A 6,192-nucleotide genomic window follows, 5' to 3' on the forward strand; every position below is an offset into this window, starting at 1 on the left:
CCGAGTTTTAGTCTGAACCCATGGAAAGGTCTAATCATTGTATTAGCTCAGCACCATTGGCGATTCCTTATGCCTGTAACCGATGTAAATGTATGGTAGGAAACACCATGCTTAGTGGAAAACATGGCCAAACGAGTCTTGTAGACAGGCTGTGTGATACGTAAAGGCAGCAGGACCTTTTCTGCTCAACATCTGTTCCTTTGCAGTCATTACCTCTGATTCTCTGAAGGCTTTGTTGGGTTGCATGGGTTTTTTTGTAGACCCCCAAATGTAGCATTGTTTTTCCCAGGGCTTGGCTTAAATTACAGTGAAGTTTTTCATCTCCATGAAGCCTCTGCTCTAATTCAGTCATGGAGAAAATTGCTTTGACAGATACTGTGCTATCTGTATGTTCAGCTTGACGTTTCAGCTGAGAAATCGTTGTATAAGAAATCTGAGGTTTGGATGCATTACATACAAACATGAAGTTATGTTCCCAGCTGTAATTTTTTTTTATCCTTTTTTGGGGGGGAGGAGGGGTGTCCTCTAGCTCCATGCAGCTTGCTCTATGGAATTTTGCGGAGGTAGGACTTAACTATAAAATGGTGTCACTCCAACATGTACATCTGGTTTGCTAGGAAATGTGCTTCTACTGCAGTAAAATAGGCAATAGGGAAAGGGAGTGGAACCAAAAAGCAAGAGAGAAAAAATAGGTTGCTAGCAAGAGAACTTGAAGGAAAATTAGGGGTCAGCAGAAAAGAACTTTCCGTATCTAGTGGTATCTAGCCTTAAGGGTATAAAGAATGGCAACCTTGCACTGAGAACACTGTCTTGCCTTGAGCATGTTGTATACTTTATTGGGTATTTTTCCTGGTGTTTTTTTTCCTCTCATTGTTTATCTAAAATTAAATGACAGTGTTTGAGGACACAACAGGGAAGCTATGTTCTATTTTTTTAGAAGAGCTGGTATGTTGCAAAGGTTATCATTTTTGCATTGTTCCTATTTTGACACGGAATAAGAACATTCAATTAATCTGAAGCGCAGTTCCTTCTTAAGAAATTACTGACCTGATTGTGGTAGCATATGGTATTTACAAGTTGTTGGTAAATCTCAAGTAAAGTTTATGTACACAATTATGGGCTCTAAACAGTCACTGTTCAGAAATAAGATCTTGGCATTATGCTAAATACTACTAAGCAAACATAAAGTCAATATTCACTGGTGGCCAACAAAGCAAGAGGACTTTAGAGATGATTTGGGGAGAGAGGATAATAGAAAGAAAGCAGATTTTTTAATCCAAGATGCCCATTCTGGAGCCTACTGCAACTCTGGTTCTGTCACCTTTAAAATAAGGTGCAGCAAAATTGGCAAAAGAACAATAGGGATGGTAAGATATGAAACAGCTTCCATGTAAGGGACAAAGAAATACATTTTGCTAATATGTTTACACTGGAGAAGAGATGAGTATGGGAGAATGTGACGGAGTGGCAAGGGGAAGGTGAATAAGGAATGACTGTTTCTTTCAATGTAAGAACTATGCGGTATCATATGAAACGAGTAAGTGGAAGCTCCAAACCCAAGAGAAAGAGGAATTCCTTCTTACAAGAAGCAGTTATTCTGCAGAACTGCTTGTCACAGGACGTCATGGGTACTAGGAACCTACGTGAGTTCAGAAAGCAACAGATTATTTTACCAGAAGCTGGTAAAAAGAAGTACATCAGTGGTGACACAGAGTTGCAAATCATTGGAAGATGGGGAAGTAGTCCACCAAGTGTTGATGTATGTTTACTTAACTTCTTTTTTGTACTCTTGTCATCTCTTGTCATCAGCTGCTGTTGGAAACAGGCTACTTTGCTATACGAACCTCTGCTCTGGTATAGAGACTCCTATTTTAATACCATTTGTATGGCTTTTTTAAAAGAAACATATCTGCAAAGCCAGTAATGGTCATTGTGCTTTCAGCTCAAGTTCTTGTTTTAGGAGCTGACTTTGAAAAAGTGGCATGATTTTTAGGATTATTGAATACCTCAACCTGAGCCTCCAGTTGTTTAAGGTGATACGTGTTCTGCAGCACTGCAAATGCACCTCTGAGAATTGAATGATTCATTTCTGATGGGCAAACAAATACTTCTTGTTTTTACATTTGGCTGTCATTCATACGAGACACTTCAATTCCTGTTTTTTGTAAAAAACAAAAGGTCAGGATGATATCCTATGCAGGGAACCCAACAGATAACTTTTCCTGTAACAGTGATTAGTCTTTGTATTTGTTCTTTCCCAAAAGGAAAAAGGTTCAGTCAGCTGTTTGGTGACACACTGTGTTGACAGAAAACCGAAAATTTACTGGAAACAAACCCCTTCGGTTTTACATATGCATATGATTGCTTTGGTACAAAACAAGGTAAGCAATGTAACTGCCTTATTCTATAATAAGTCTGTCAAATGTGTTTTCACTGAATTTTAGAGAAGTTTTTATAAAAGGGTATAATTTTGAGGACTATGGTCTGAAGGCGTATCAGAGTTGAGAGCCCAAACCTTTGCACAAACATCGTCTTGTGCAAGAAAAGTGTCTTGCAGTGTTTGATGGGAAGTTCTGTTTCAAGCTTGGATTTAACGCCATGGAAATGAACGTTAACTTGGAGGCCTAAGGTTGCAATTTACCTGTTACATTTTCTAAGACACAAAAAGTATTCCTACCTGCATGTGTTTCTTCTCAGAGGAAGTGGGTTGACAGCAAATACAGGGTTTCAGCACTTTTCAGATCTGTTTTTGTCAACACTCTAGAAACAATACAGCTTTGTTCTTTTTCCAGAAGTATTTAATAATGCTTTTTAATTATGTAATACTCCTGAGCATTTCTACTTGAGAAAATATTTATATTGTCTCTTCAATCAGATATGTAATAAATAACCATAAAAGCAAAGCATTTAAAATGCATTTTTCTCCAGTGGAAGTCAGACCCTCCGTCTTTCTCCAAGATTAATACAACACATTTTTGTCATGCATCTGGCTTACATGTTCATATCTGCTAATGTGAAAGCAGATCAGAAATCTGTGGTGTAAGCTGTGCTCTTCTTGTAAATTTCACCGAGTCTTAACCAAAATCATTCTCTGTTAAGAGCAAAAAAATTCAGGACATAAATCTATTGCATAGAAATATTATGTGCATAATTTTAAAGCAATTACAACAAGCACATGAGGTGGAACACAAATGGTCATAGATATTCCAAATAGTCTCAACTAAAGTCTGGCAAGCAATTTGTAGGAAATTTTGTGTTTAACGATTTTCAGTCTGCTTTATGGATTGTGGAATGTCTCATAATCTGTTGTATATAAAATATTTCTGACAAATGTGTAAAGGTCTGTTGACTGTGGCTTTTGACATACAAGCACAGCACTCCAAACTCAACTCTCATGGGACTGACTAGCCTAACAGTTTATGTGGTTACATACTGTTTATGTTTCTTGACCAAACAAACAAGTAGGACCAATAATCCTTATGGTTATGTTTATGGTAACTCATTTAGCTATTGGTTTCCATCAATATTTCCATTAAATGCAAGCCAAATTTACTATTACAGTTTGCTAGTAAAATTGGCATAAATGTCAACCCAATTCACATTAAAATAAAAAATGAAGTGACTTGCAAGGTGGACACCTTGCAAGGGAAGGCTTCCCAAGGAAAAAGTTCTTAAATACAGAAGATGAGCACAATCACATGTTTTTAATAAGACTGAACTAAAATGTAAGCACAATGAGAAAATATTATCTGTGTTTCTTAATGTGGGCAGATGGATTTGTTTGGTAGGGAATTGTGACTCTGTCATACAATATTAAAAATTAATGCAATATGGAATTGTTGCATTTTGTCTTTCATCAAACTGCACTTTAAGAGAAGTACAAAAGGCAAAATACAGCTTCCTTGTACCCATATTTGCATTGTGGGTGGTTCTTTTTTCTTTTTTTTCTTTTTTTCTTTTTTCTGTTTTCTTATTTTCTATTTCTTTTTTCTTTTTTTTCTTTTTTCTTCTTTTTTCTTTTTGTGTAATTTTTCCTTTTCTCTTTTTTCTTTTTTCTTTTGTCTCAGTTATCTGATCCCCTTCATGTCTTCCATCTGCGTATATCTCGTTCCTCCCAGTTACCCCATTCTCATTTGGTCTTTGTATTTATTTTCAAGTTTTATTTTAGAAAAGAAATTTATGAATCCTCCTTTCAACTTTTCATGCAGCCTATATTCCCTTCATTAACAGGAATTTCAAAATTATTTTGCTGATTCACTGTCGGTGTCTGATTACAGAGGAGAAAATCTAAAAGACACTAAAAATGTATGAGTTTTTTATTGTTGGATTTCAATGGTTTCTCATCCTTATATGGCCCAGAATCTTGAAATTCTGACATGTTTTTCCACTGTAAAATTTTTGGTAACAACCAAAGTGAGGGGGAAGAATGAAAGGTAAGATTTAGGAGGCAGAACTCCGTAATGGGTCATTAGGGTAAGCTTTAGGGAAGCTGGTGAAATCCTTGAAGGCCCCAGGGCAGGTACTGTGGTCCTGAGGCCACGTGTCTCCTGTCAGCATCACTGCTGTGGAGGACAGTCATTGCCACTGATTTAAAAGACTTTCTGTGTAAGATAGGTAACGACTGAACCCAGACTTCCGAACTCCTGAGTGAATGCATTTGCCACATAACACAGGTTTTTGTTGTTGGCTTTTAATGTTATTCATTTCAGTAACAATGAATTAGTTCTCTAATAACTTCAGAGTTCACACTTTTTTGTAGACCTGCAAAAGGCAAATGAGTTGTGTAACAGTTTGTTTTGGCATGCATAAAGAAAATGGGGTGACCCTTCAATGGGCGACGAAAGGCGGTACACTGAAATGCTGAAACCTGGTTACAAATTACCTCTATGTTCCCCCAGTATGGCATTTCAAACTCCTGCCTGCTCCCTTAAATCGCGGCTAACTTTGGTGGAAGCACAGTATGTCAAAGCAGGAACAGGCTTTTACCAAGAGCAAACCTCCCCTCAGCCTAGGCAGCCTTTGTATTATTTCAGGAATTTAACTTTTTTTTGCCACCCTATGTGTTAGACTCCCAGAGAGGTAGTTAAAAATCCATGTGTTTAGTATGATAATTTAAAACACAGCTACTATATGGAAAAGGTATTACCACAGAGTACCTGGGACATATGCCAGAAAGGCTTAAATAAGGAGAGAAATATGTATGTTTGCTCTCTTATCTCAGTAGACAACAGTAAGATTTTCTAAACCGCAAGGATCTGGATGGGAATTCAGATAAGAGGACAGAATTTTAAATAGAAACTGAATATATTTTCTCACTTATTTTGAAATCATCAGACCATAGTGACTGCATCGATGACCTCTTTCAAGTCTGTCTTTTGCTGTTTTTAAGCTGTGGGTTATACACTGGGCCAAGGTTTTGTCTGCTTAAACCCAGAGCTGTACGACAAGAAAAGTCATACCAAATGGAGGTGTAATGCTTTAGTGCGCCATTTGGGTTTGATACAGAGATTTCCAATACTCAAGTAGTCTTAAAGCCCCATCTTTTGCATCTTTACAGGGTTTAGGGATTGTAGCCATTGGTTGATAACTTCATTCTATAAGTGGTTTTACAGCTGGCAGGTATTTGTGATTTGCCCAAGACTGACAAGCATGTGTTGCGTGTGTTGTCTAAAATACACACACACGCGCATGCATACACATATAATGCAATATATTTAGTTTCAAACTACTTAAAATATGTAGAAGTGTTTCTGCTTTATGCCCCCATGTAGTAGTACTAGCAAACGTCTACCCAGGTATCACTGAAATGAGCCTCTTTGCAGGCTTACAGCTGGGAATGTCGATCAGCAATCTCTGTTTCTTCATTCCGTATACAAGTAATACGAAGAGTGTAATACGAAGAGTATAGTACTTTCTGTTCCTGGACTCCTGTTTTTCCAGTGGATAAGCAGTGCTTTGTGTTAACAAAAACCAAAAGCGTTTAAAGAATAACACATCTGAAGACTTTAGTTGTATTACTTAATGAGAACAGAAAACACATGCAACTGGCAAAATCACCTTTACAGATATTTTTTGTGGCAATACCTCAGTAAGGGAAAATAATTTCTCAAAGGAGAGGAAAGACTTAACCCTAAATAATTTATGGAATACAGGGATTTCCACAAATTAGATTGCATGAACATTTTGTTACAA

The sequence above is a fragment of the Egretta garzetta genome, unplaced genomic scaffold (assembly GCF_000687185.1).
Source record: "Egretta garzetta isolate BGI_Z169 unplaced genomic scaffold, ASM68718v1 scaffold353, whole genome shotgun sequence".
Taxonomy (NCBI): domain Eukaryota; kingdom Metazoa; phylum Chordata; class Aves; order Pelecaniformes; family Ardeidae; genus Egretta; species Egretta garzetta.